Source organism: Nicotiana tabacum, chromosome 15 (genome assembly GCF_000715075.1).
Source record: "Nicotiana tabacum cultivar K326 chromosome 15, ASM71507v2, whole genome shotgun sequence".
Classification (NCBI taxonomy): Eukaryota; Viridiplantae; Streptophyta; class Magnoliopsida; order Solanales; family Solanaceae; genus Nicotiana; species Nicotiana tabacum.
The window spans coordinates 134,463,390-134,475,240 of NC_134094.1; positions in this window are offsets into that span (position 1 = coordinate 134,463,390).

Genomic DNA, 11,851 nt, shown 5'->3' on the forward strand with positions numbered 1-11,851 from the left:
GGGCTGCCCATCTGCAGCAGGCCTCATGAGCTTTATTAATATACGGATCGGGGCTGCCCGCCTGCAGTAGGCCATATTGGCTTTATATCACGCTTGGGCTGAAGGAGCCCCTCCGAGAGTCTGCATACACCCCAGTGAGCGCGGTCGACTTATAGAGCTTGGGCTGAAGGAGCCCCTCCGGAGTCAGTACACCGCCAGTGAGAGTAGATGATTATATATATTCGGGATGGATTTCCCAGGGAATGGACTTGCCTTACTTACTGCTTATATATATATATATATGTTTGGGATGATTTTTTCCCAGGGCATGGACTTGTCTTATTTATATTGTAATGAATTTACCTGGACATGGATCTTGTCCGTATCATTTACATTTGGGGATAAATTACCCCAGGGCTGGATTTGGCCTTATACGGTACTATATGACTGACTGTCAGTTGATGTGTATATATATACGTGTTGGAACACCCCGGGGCTGGACTGGCCATAAACCGTACCGAGTGACCGAATAATTGGTGACAAGTATCTACAGGAGGTCTTGCTACTGAGATGTCATATTCCTTATATCATACAGTATTGGTCTATTTCACTTGTACTGAGTTTATCTGTTGAACTTGAAAACATGCCTACATTTCTGTACCATTATTTTTACTGGACTGTACCTGCGAAGCTCATCATTTCTTCCAGCCCAGAGGTTAGTCTTGTTACTTATTGAGTTAGTTGTACTCATACTACACTTTGCACCTCATGTGCAGATCCAGGTGCTTTCGGACACGGAGATTGTTTGATTTCAGAGTACTGTCAGTTGAAGACTATCAAGGTAGCTGCTTGGCATGTCTGTGGGATAATTGTGTTTAATAAAAAATAAGGTCATTGGACCTAGAACAGATACTATCAGGTTTAATTCCGGTATATTGGGAGGATAATATTGAAAGTCGACTTAGAAAGTGATTATGGTTCTGGTTGGGGCAAGAGAGCTCCATGACTTGTTGCTCTGATAAGGGGTCAGGATATTTTTGCACGTTTCTTGTATTATCAGCAGTGTACGAAGGTTTTGGAACAAGGTTTGTCTTGATATGAGGTTTAATACTTGTACTTGGTTGGTTTGAGTAGTTACTGTGATCGGGAATGGTGTTGTGAGCATGTGAGTTGCATAGTATGTTGCGTGATTATATCTGGGACTATGGTTATGGCTGGATACAGCTTGTTCATAATTATACAGTGTGTAGATGTGAGATTCGTGTATTGAAAAGAATTCTGGATGTTAGAAATTTGGCTCCATGGTTTTTGGGCTAAGGTTAAATTAATGATTTTTAGTTATGTTATGTTGTCAGGCCTATATAGAATAGGGTGACGTGATATCACCCCGGGTACGTGCGTGATAAGATGGAATAGTGATTTGGTGGCTTGGAAACAACTCTTGGCACGTTCGAGGACGAACGTATGTTTAAGTGGGGAAGAATGTAACAACCGGCCGGTCATTTTGAGTATTACGGCCCGGTTCCCTCATTTACTGTTCAATTTATGCCTTACAGTTGATTTATGACTTATCGGGGTAGTTGGTTCGGGTCTGAAAAGAATTCGGAGTGAATGAGACACTTAGTCTCATAATTGAAAATTTTAAGTTAGAAAAGTGTCCGGATGCGTACTTATGTGTAAACGACCTCGGATTCGAATTTTGATGATTCCAATAGCTCGGTATGGTAATTTTGGACTTAGGAGCGTGTCCAGAAAATATTTTTTGGACGTCCGTAGTGGAATTTCCCTTGAATCGCCGAAAGCTGAATTTTTGGGAAGTTTGAGCGGGGGTTTGACTTTTTTATATCGAGGTTGGAATCCCATTCTGGAAATCGGAATAGGTTCATAATGTGAAATATGACTTGTGCGCAAAATTTAAAGTCATTCCGCATTGATTGGATGTGTTTCAGCACAAGATGTAGAATTTAAAAGTTCAAAGTTCGTTGATTTTGAATTGAGGAGTAATTCGTCATTTTGATGTTGTTAGGTATGATTTGAGGCCTCAAGTAGGTCCGTGTTATGTTATGGGACTTGTTGATATAATTGGTTGAGGTCCCGGGGGGCCTCGGGTGAGTTTCGGATGGTTAACGGATCAAATTTGGACTTAAGGAAATGCTGGGGTTGCTGCCTACAGGTGTGATCGCACCTGCGAAGCTTTTGATCGCAGGTACGAAGCCGCATGTGCGTGAAATAAGCCGCAGAAGTGACCAAGTGTGGAACTGGGTAGTGCTCACAGGTGCGAGGAATTTTCCGCATCTGCGAGGCTGCAGGTGCGAAGGTGTTGGCGCAGATGCGGATAGGGGCTGGCGTGAGGCGACCGCAGGTGCAAAGGGGAATGCACATCTGCGAGCCCGCAGATGCGAGAAAAGGGCCGCAGATGCGAGATTTTGGAAGGCTAGCTGTTTCCACAGGCGCGTATTTTTGTCTGCAAATGCGGATGCGCTAGTGCAAGCCCAGGCACCGCAGGTGCGGAAATGCCTGGACAGTGTTTAAAACGAGGGTTCCGAGATTTTTTCTCATTTTGGACATTTTGGAGCTCGGTTCTATCGATTTTGGAGAGAAAATTTTCTACACAACTTGGGGTAAGTGTTCTTAACTCCCTTGTGATTATATTCCATGAATTTATCTTCATTTTTGGTGTAAAATTATTGAATCTTCAAGAGAAATAGAAGGAAATTTTTATAATGTCACAAAATGAATTTTTCAAGTTTGAATACCGATTTGGAGTCGGATTTGAGTGAAATTAGTATGGTTGAACTTGTAATTGGATGGGTTGTCGGATTTTTGTGAGTTTCGTCGGATTCCAAGACGTGGACCCTAAGGGCAATTTTTGAGCTAAATTTAGAATTTTATGGGAAATTAGTGTTTTCTTATGGAATTAATTCTAATAAATTTTATTGACTGAATCGAATTAATTATGTCTAGATTCGAGGCGCTTGGAGGCAAATTTACGAGGCAAAGGCATACCAAAGTAAGGAATTACACGGTTTGAGGTAAGTAACACTTCTAAACTTGGTTCTGAGGGTATGAATCTCCAAATTCGGTATGATATGAATTGTTTAGAGGTGACACACACGATAGGTGACGGACATGTAGATGTGCACCACAGAAAGTGTGTCTTGAATAAATCTTGTGAAGTAGTAAAATTAAAGAATCATGTTATTATCTGAACATATGGCACGTGTTAGAGGAATTAAGCTAAGGCTAGTAATAAAGATCATGTTTATTCTATGTGCCGATATTTTAGGACCCATTGGGTTGTGATGCTGTTGAATTAATTGTTCTAAAATATATATTTCATACTCAGTATTGATTGTCCATTGTGAGAATATTTATTGGATTGAGTAGCGCAACGCAGCAGGCCATTTGGCTTTATATATGTTATTACTAAAGGGATCGAGGTTGCCCGCCTGCAGCAGGACAGAATGGCTTTATACATTATTATTGTTCTGGATCGGGGCTGCCCGTCTGCAGCAGGCCTTCTTGGCTTTACTATTTTATGGATCGGGGCTGCCTGCCTGCAGCAGGCCTCATGGGATTTATTATTATACGGATCGGGCCATATTGACTTTATATCATGCTTGGGCTGAAGGAGCCCTCCGAGAGTCTGCACACATCCCCAGTAAGCGCGGTCGAGTTATAGCGCTTAGGCTAAAGGAGCCTCTTCCGGAGTCTGTACACCCCCAGTGAGAGTAGATGATTATATATATTCGGGATGGATTTCCCAGGGCATAGACTTGCCTTACTTACTGCTTATATATATGTTTGGGATGGATTTTCCCAGGGCATGGACTTGCCTTATTTATATTGTAATGAATTTACCTGGACATGGATCTTGTCCGTATCATTTACATTTGGGGATAAATTACCCTAGGGCTGGATTGGCCCTTATACGGTACTATATGACTGACTGTCAGTCGATGTGTATATATATACGGGTTTGAACACATCGGGACTGGACTGGCCATAAACCGTACCGAGTGACCGAATAATTGGTGACAAGTATCTACAGGAGGTCTTGCTACTGGAATGTCATATTCCTTATATCATGCAGTATTCATCTATTTCACTTGTACTGAGTTTATCTGTTGAACTTGAAAGCATGCCTATATTTTTGTACCATTAGTTTTACTGGACTGTACCTGCGAAGCTCATCATTTCTTTCAGCCCAGAGATTAGTCTTATTACTTATTGAGTTAGTTGTACTCATACTACATTTTGCACCTCGTGTGCAGATCCAGGTACTTTCGGACACAGAGATTGTTAGATTTCAGAGTACTGTCAGTTGAAGTCTATCAAGGTAGCTGCTTGGCGTCCGCTGACCTTGTCTCTCTTTCCTTCAGTTATTGTATTGTTCTATACTTTCAGGCAGTGGTTTTTATCAGTCAAACATTGTATTCACATTAGATGCCCATGTACTCAGTGACACCGGGTTTTGGGTGTGATATATTTGAAATTTTGAGATTTCTTCTGCTGAATTTAATTATTTGTTTTCAAATTTAAAAGATATGGTGGATTATTGAGATTTTTGGCTTGCCTAGTATTGAGATAGACGCATCACGACAGGTGAGATTTTGGGTCGTGACAAGTTGGTATCAGAGCTCTAGGTAACATAAGTCTCACGAGTCATGAGCAAGTTTAGTAGAATCTTGTGAATCGGTACGGAGACGTCTATTCTTATCTTCGAGAGGATGCCGAAACCTTAGGAAATTTCACTTTCTTGTATTCTATCGTGCGGAATTGATTCGGCTTGAAGCATAACTCTTTGAATTCCTTCCACGCATTCGTGTGCGCACATGAGCGCTCGGTATCAGCTGTGCATCGCCGGCTTGTGATTCTATGAGCGAGGTTCAAGATGTGTATTCTGTGTTTTGGTAATGGGCCAGTCTGGAGGACTTGAGGCCAGGTTTAGACCGCATCTTAGGCTCGGTAGCTTCAGTTGTAACCTGTACATTTGGAATCATATGTCTAGTAATATCCTTACGAGTGGAATTTGTGGCTCGATGAGCGGTGGAATGGCTTTGTGATGAGTATGATGTAACTGCGGGATGTGTTAAGACGATTTGAATGTGACGAGAAGTGTTTCCTTGAAATATAAATGAAGGCCATTGGGTGCTTTATTTTCGTTTTGATGTGACATACAATCTCGAGTGTGAATGTTTTGAAAGATCTTTCACATTGTTAAATTTTGGGGTAAATTAAATTCTCCTGTCTGGTTAATAATTTTGGACTCAGAAAGATTAAGTGATTGCATAGTAATTGTGGCTGCTAAAGGGTATAACAAGATGCCAATTTGAGACTAAGCAGGTAGGTTATCTCCTGCGCAGTAATCTATGTAGGTGTGTTCCTTATGATGTGAATAGAGAGTTTTTTTCCCATCAACGGGGCGTATATATTGAGATTTGAATTTGAATCGGGTTGAGAAAGTTGACTTAGTTGTCGCGAGAATAAATGGTAACTTAGCGGATGATTGAGGTATTTTATGGTGGGTGTTGCATAAGCTTGAGAAGAATCTTCGTTGAACTGACTGCAGTATTATGGCAGTAATAAAGTATAGGTATTATGAATTATCGAGTGTTTTGTTCTATGGCTTTGAGCCAAGTGGGGGAGTCTGCTATTGACAATTCAATTCATGGTTATATGTTTAAAATTTAGTTTTGGTCTGAGACATACTTATGGGTTAGTTATGACTTGCAAAGGTTGAGATCGAAGGTGACTCGAATAAGGAAATTCCTGGATACGGGTTATATTGCACTTATGAATATATGAAAATCATGGAATGAGTGAGTTGTTATTTGTGAAGGATGTAGTGCGCACGAAGTATGAATTTGATAGGTGGTATTAAAGTAGAGTTACTTCTTTGAGTGTTGTTATGCTAATGGGGCACGTGTCTTTTGGCCTATTTGGGCGGTGTAATGTGAATTTGAACAAAAGGGGGTGACTCTCGATAAAGTTCTAATGGATTCGAGATTAATATGTAACAATTGAGAATTTTTGGCGGATTTATTTATGGCTAAAATATGATATTTAAGTTGGATGGTGTCGAGACTTGTGGCATTTTTGTATATCATTATGGATTTTATATTTCGGTATCAGGAAGGTAAATGAAACGGCCTTAGACTCAAATAAGGTATTTTCAGAGTGGTGTTTCGGTTGTGGTATTTATAGGGATAATTATGATATGGTGAGACTCTACAGATGTTTTGGTGGCAATATTCTTGGGTTTTGGTAACCTATGTGGTTTGGTTGAGTTAGAGGAAAATCAGTTCCGATAGTTTAGTTATGTGAAAATGGATTTCAAAGTGTTCTTGATGGTTTCTACCATGGTTTGAGCCGGATATTTTCTACCGGTGTGGGAAAATGTATTGTGTATTGTGGATTCCTCTTGGAAAGAAGCAAGAGAAAGGTTTCTAACTAATAGGGCATGTAAATTGTTGGTGACTCAAAGATGATAATGAGATTCCTGTGTTTGTCACATGATGGCATGATAGATGTGGTGTGTTGTACGGAATTTAGATTTATATGTACGAGGTAGCAGTTAATTCTTGAAAGGAAGATCACGAATTCTGGACAGAATGGTCAGTGTTATATATTTAGATGAATGTTATAGTTGCTGGGTAATCCCCGATAAGGGTGTGCGGTTGAAAGGGGAATTGTGTTTTGATTTACGGAGGTGCATTGGTATTACGGTACTCTCCTAGTTAATAAAGTACTGATATACGAGTTATTGATATGTAGCACGGAAGAATTATGAAAATATTCCTAGTGGCATAAACGTGCATGAAGGATGTGATAGCCATGTGAGTGCTAGAGTTATGATCAGTTACGATGGTTCATATTGATTGCTCATGTATGATATGCTTGGATTAGAGGCCTGTGACCATGCCAGGCGAATTATATTTTTGGCACGTGAGTTGTCCGTGCGGGTCCAGATATTTATATTATTAGCACGTGAGTTGTTCGTGCGGTTTCATATATTTATATTATTGGCACGTGAATTGTCCTTGCGGGTCCAGGTATTGATACTATAGCACGTGAGTTGTCCGTGCGAGTGATGTTAATGTGAGCTCTAGAAGAGCTGGTTACTGTTATTAAATTTGTGTGTCTTGGTTCTACTATATATAATGAGCTTATATCATTACAGTTGTAGTGGTGCTTGTTGAACTTGCAATATGGTTCTCTTCCTTGAGACATTTCCCATATTTGGGTACACGGATTGCGCAGTGGTGGCTGGAGTTATATTGATGTGGCATGTCTATGGGATAATTGTGTTTAATAAAAAATAAGGTCATTGGACCTAGAAAAGATACTATCAGGTTTAATTCCGGTATATTGGGAGGATAATATTGAAAGTCGACTTAGAAAATGATTATGGTTCTGGTTGGGGTGAGAGAGCTCCATGACTTGTTGCTCTGATAAGGGGTTAGGATATTTTTGCACGTTTCTTTTATTATCAGTAGTGTACGAAGGTTTTGGAACAAGGTTTGGCTTGATATAAGGTTTAATACTTGTACTTGGTTAGTTTGAGTAGTTACTGTGATCGGGAATAGTGTTGTGAGCATGTGAGTTGCGTAGTATGTTGCGTGATTATGCTGCCTACAGGTGTGATCGCACCTGCGAAGCTTTTGATCGCAGGTGCGAAGCCGCATGTGCGTGAAATAAGCCGCAGAAGTGGCCAAGTGTGGAACTGGGCAGTGCTCGCAGGTGCGAGGAATTTGCCGCATCTGCGAGGCCGCAAGTACGAACGTGTTGGCGCAGATGTGGATTGGGGCTGGCATGAGGCGACCGCAGGTGCGAAGGGGAATGCGCATCTGCGAGCCCGCAGATGCGAGAAAAGGGACGCAACTGCGAGATTTTGGAAGGCTAGCTGTTTCCACAGGCACGCATTTTTGTCCGCAAATGCGGATGCGCTGGTGCAAGCCCAGGCACCGCAGGTGCGGAAATGTCTGGGCAGTGTTTAAAACGAGGGTTCCGAGATTTTTTCTCATTTTGGATATTTTGGAGCTCGGTTCTATCGATTTTGGAGAGAAAATTTTCTACACAACTTGGGGTAAGTGTTCTTAACTCCCTTGTGATTATATTCCATGAATTTATCTTCATTTTTGGTGTAAGATTATTGAATCTTCAAGAGAAATAGAAGAAAATTTCTATAATGTCACAAAACGAATTTTTCATGTTTGAATACCGATTTAGAGTCGGATTTGAGTGAAATTAGTATGGTTGAACTTGTAATTAGATGGGTTGTCGGATTTTTGTGAGTTTCGTCGTACTCCAAGACGCGGGCCCTAAGGGCAATTTTTGAGCTAAATTTCGAATTGTATGGGAAATTAGTATTTTCTTATGGAATTAATTCCAATAAATTTTATTGACTGAATCGAATTAATTGTGGCTAGATTCGAGGCGCTTGGAGGCAAATTCACGAGGCAAAGGCATACCGAAGTAAGGAATTATACGGTTTGAGGTAAGTAACACTTCTAAACTTGATTCTGAGGGTATGAATCTCCAAATTCGATATGATATGAATTGTTTAGAGGTGACACACACGATAGGTGACGGACATGTAGACGTGCACCACAGAAAGTGTGTCTTGAATAAATCTTGTGAAGTAGTAAAATTAAAGAATTATGTTATTATCTGAACATGTGGCACGTGTTAGAGAAATTAAGCTGAGGCTAGTAATAAAAATCATGTTTAGGCTATGTGCCGATATTTTAGGACCCATGGGTCGTGATGCTGTTGAATTAATTGTTCTAAAATATATATTTCACACTCAGTAATAATTGTGCATTGTGAGGATATTTATGGGATTGAGTTGCGCAACGCAGCAGGCCATTTGGCTTTATATATATTATTAATAAAGGGATCGGGGCTTCCCGCCTGCAGCAGGCCAGAATGGCTTTATACATTATTATTGTTCTGGATCGGGGCTGCCAGCCTGCAGCGGGCCTTATTGGCTTTACTATTTTACGGATCGGGGCTGCCCGCCTGTAGCAGGCCTCATGGGATTTATTATTATACGGATCGGGACTGCCTGCCTGCAGTAGGCCATATTGGCTTTATATCATACTTGGGCTGAAGGAGCCCCTCTGAGAGTCTGCACACATCCCCAGTGAGCGCGGTCGACTTATAGCGCTTGGGCTGAAGGAGCCTTTCCGGAGTCTGTACACCCCCAGTGAGAGTAGATGATTATATATATTCGGGATGGATTTTTCAGGGCATAGACTTGCCTTACTTACTGCTTATATATATGTTTGGGATGGATTTTTCCAGGGCATGAACTTGCCTTATTTATATTGTAATGAATTTACCTGGATATGGATCTTGTCCGTATCATTTACATTTGGGGATAAATTATTCCAGGGCTGGATTTGTCCTTATACGGTACTATATGACTGACTGTCAGTCGATGTGTATATATATACGGGTTTGAACACATCGGGACTGGACTGGCCATAAACTATACCGAGTGACCGAATAATTGGTGACCAGTATCTACAAGAGGTCTTGCTACTGAGATGTCATATTCCTTATATCATGCAGTATTGATCTATTTTACTTGTACTGAGTTTATCTGTTGAACTTGAAAGCATGCCTACATTTTTGTACCATTAGTTTTACTGGACTGTACCTGCGAAACTCATCATTTCTTTCAGCCCAGAGGTTAGTCTTGTTACTTATTGAGTTAGTTGTACTCATACTATACTCTGCACCTCGTGTGCAGATCCAGGTGCTTTCGGACACGGAGATTGTTAGATTTCAGAGTACTGTCAGTTGAAGACTATCAAGGTAGCTGCTTGGCGTCCGCTGACCTTGTCTCTCTTTCCTTCAGTATTTGTACTGTTCTATACTTTCAGGCAGTGGTTTTTATCAGTCAAACATTGTATTCACATTAGATGCTCATGTACTCAGTGACACCAGGTTTTGGGGGTGGTATATTTGAAATTTTGAGATTTCTTCCGCTGAATTTAATTATTTGTTTTCAAATTTAAAAGATATGGTGGATTATTGAGATTTTCGGCTTGCCTAGTATTGAGATAGGCGTCGTCACGACAGGTGATATATTGGGCCGTGACATTAACTGATATAAAATTATGTTTTAAAGGGTGAAAAAGGTGAACGTCATTTCGCTAAGGGCTTTCGTGTATACGTGCGTTGCACGTGTAAGACGCGCCTATTAGTAAGAAAATTATATATGACGAGAACGAGCTCTGTATAATAGTAGTTAACGTCCAAATAAATTTAAAATGAGTGCATTTACATTGATGTACTAGATGAATTCAAATATACTGGATATCTTCTTAACCTGCAAACGTCGGCACTTCGATTAGTTAAGGTAGTGATATAGCATTTATAATTATAGATAATATATTTTATGATTTAATAATAGTTATGTTATTGTATCTTACCTAATATCTCTTTATAGACAATATTCAAAAAATTTAAAAAAATTATTTAAAGAAAGATTTAAAAGAAATACTTGAACCGGTAATAAGGATTAACATATTAAAAAAATTGTTAATGCACTGGCGTATGTTAATCCAACCATAATGCGCCTACTACAAAACTATTGATTTAGACACTTTTTACCTTGTCACCCCTTCTAACCTAGTTAGAATCATCCAATGTTGCAATTTTTTATGGAGAACTACAATCCATCATCAATAATATTGACGAACATAAATTATTTCTTGTTGGTAAGTAAATAGGATTTTTTTACTTTCTACATTTATGAATTTATTTGGAGATCATATATGGAGCAATATCGTATAAAATTGAGGATTAATATGCTTTTGTTTACATATACAAGAACACACCTCATTGATTAAGCATAAATTTATGCACAATAAAATTATGTTTTTAATAGTAGCGTAAATATCAAATAAAGCTGAAGTGGTTAACTTAGCATATAATTTAAGTAAATTGATATTAAGAAATATCTCAATCTCAAAGCTTAAATAGTAAAAGAAATATCATAGCTAAACTGCAAAAAAAACATATAACTTTCAGAATGTAATAAATTAGACATCACAACATTGCTAACAAAATAAAATATTATTTAAGAGATCGATAAGCAGAATTATTTATCTGAACCAATAAAAATTATTGAAATTTTGGGTAGATACAAGAACACCAATTGCCAAGGGCTATTCTTTAAGAATACAATTTTTAATATTAATGTGATACGTATAATATAGTCAATTAAAAGATATAATTAAATTTAACTTTTTCTTACAAAATATGAGCAACTTGAGGTGGCATAACAATTAGTAATTACAACTATCAAACACAAAGTGCAAATAATCTTAAATTAATAAAATATTTAATTTATATGAATAAGGAAATCTAACCAATTTTATTGTCACGACCCAATTTCACCTATAGGTTGTGATGGCGCTCAACACTATAGCTAGGCAAGCCAACTAATAAATTAAACATATATCGATAAAATTTAAGTCCAAGAAAAATAATAAGACACCAAATTCTACCAATGTGTGTGCCAAGATCTGGTGTCACAAGTGTATGAGCATCTAGTAGATTATACAAAACTCCAAATACTGTCTGGAATGAAAATAGACAGAACTAAAAATACAAGAAGAGGCACCGGTAGCTGCAGGACGGCTCAGAAAGGTAGCTCACCACTACGCCCCTGGATAACGAGGATGTGCGATGATAGGTCCTCCACTAGTATCTGTCTCAGATCCTGCACAAAAAATACAGCAAGTGTAACATGAGTACGTAAACAACGTGTACCCAGTAAGTATCAAGCCTAATCTCGAAGTGGTAGATACGAGATGGCCGTCTTTGACACTCACTAAGGGTCAACAATAATAAA